This window comes from Aulostomus chinensis, chromosome 1 (assembly GCF_037954235.1).
Source record: "Aulostomus chinensis isolate RoL2024-O1b breed Wild chromosome 1, RoL_Achi_v1.0, whole genome shotgun sequence".
Classification (NCBI taxonomy): Eukaryota; Metazoa; Chordata; class Actinopteri; order Syngnathiformes; family Aulostomidae; genus Aulostomus; species Aulostomus chinensis.
In genome coordinates, this window is record NC_141320.1 from 24,685,252 (window position 1) to 24,687,056 (window position 1,805).

The 1,805-nt window shown below is 46.3% G+C and overlaps 1 non-coding gene across 1 annotated transcript; it reads right to left on the reverse strand.

The window, feature by feature from the left end:
- Positions 1–1,453: 1,453 nt before the first annotated feature.
- On the reverse strand, positions 1,454–1,527 carry trnan-guu (transfer RNA asparagine (anticodon GUU)). Its single transcript has one exon. It is a non-coding gene; the product is annotated as a tRNA-Asn (tRNA).
- Between the last annotated feature and the right edge of the window lie 278 nt (positions 1,528–1,805).

Below are 1,805 nucleotides of genomic sequence, written 5' to 3' on the forward strand. Positions count from 1 at the left end.
AAGTCTCTCTTATTAAAAAAATTAAAGTGTTATATCTTTGAAAATATACTGCAATACATGAAATATTATATTTACATGAATGGTAACGTCGTTCTTATATTCTTTAATATACTGCAATAGTAATGGACCCTCTATGACACTGTAGTGATGAATCTATCAAGGAGTAAAAATGATTATAATCAGAATTTTGAAGTCAAGTTTGAGATCAGTTTGATCCTCTATCTCCCTCCCCCCTCTCTCTCCCTGTCTCCCCCCCTCTCTCCCTCTCTCTCTGTCTCCCCCCTCTCTCTGTCTACCCCCCCTCTCCCTCTCTCTCTCCCCCTCCCCCCCCTCCCTCTATCTCTCTCTCCCCCCTCTCTCTGTCTCTCTCTGTCTCTCTCTCAGGAGCTTTTAAATGAAAATTTTAATAAAACAGAACAGGAGACTGAAGAGTGATCACTCAAACCCACAGGCTGAATGGGACATCTTTTAAAAAATTGAACCACTGAGTAAAACCATAGAAGCGCTCCTGTCTAGTCGGTGCTAACAAGTTAGCTGTTGAGTGAGTCCAGCTGTGCTGTCTAGGAATCCTGGTCAAAAGCCTCCACTCATCAAACAGCTGGTGTGTTGGTGGATCTGTGGATCCTGCTGGAAGAAGCAGGGTGGAGCTCTGAATGGTTCCTGTCTCAAAGAGCTTCTCTGTGCAGCTCCCATCAGCTCCTAAAAACAGGAAACCAGCAGATTCAGTGTTGAACAGTGGCATTAAAATGTCTCAAAAGCTGTCCTGTCCACCATTTGTTGGTGCAAAGACATTTAAAAACACAAGTTGAACATTTGCCAAAGTTGCTCTCACCTTCTTTCAAACACCTGGAATGATTTCCTCCAAACCAAAAGAAACTGGTAAAAAAAAAAAACAACAACAAAAACTCCTGGAGAATCAAACTCCACCCTCTGCTCCAACTGGACTTGGGACTTCAAATGACCCCCATTAAAAGCCTGCCTGCATCCCCATTCACTGACTGTTGTGCTGTGGGTCTCCTGGACAAACATGGCAGGATCCTCTTGATCTCCAGGAGAATAAAAGAGGGAACCCTAGAAAACAAGTCAGCGTGAAAGAGGAGCAGATTTTAAAACTCCTCATCATTTCCACCTCCAGGAGTGAAGCCTCCCAGGACCCAAGAGGCTCCAGCTGGCAGAGCTCTCACTGGTTTCTCCACCACCTCGCTAACCTGAGCTGGAGCATCTAAGAACCAAACAGTGACCCCCTTCACTCCAGAGCCGACTCCACAAACTCTGAGCCCCCACTTTACCCACAGCCAGCAGGCCTCCTCAACACTGCATGACACACGACGACTAAATTTAACACTTCTCATCAAGAGATCTGTCACAGGTGTCTACTGTGGAGGGTCAATCTATCCGTCCACATTCAGATCATTAACGCAGCGACTCCTAAGCACCAGTAGAGCCTGTTCATCGTCCCTGGGTGGGCTTGAACCACCAGCCTCTCGGTTAACAGCCGAGCGCGCTGACCGATTGCGCCACAGAGACTCTGAGTCACCTGCTTTTCATGAAGAGTTTTCAGGCTAAATTCAGTGTGTGAGGTCCACACTGCACATTTGAGGGACCATGAAGGACAGAGGAGAGTCTGGCTGTCATGGTGAAAGCCTTCAGCACTAGAACTGAAACAGCCCCACCATCTGAACCCCCCCAGACCAAACAGGCTTCATCAGAAACAGACACACCTCCTAGAACATCCAGAGATCATCAGTCTGATTAATAGAACATGACAAACAATCAAGAACATGTTATTGTTTGATCAGAAGCTG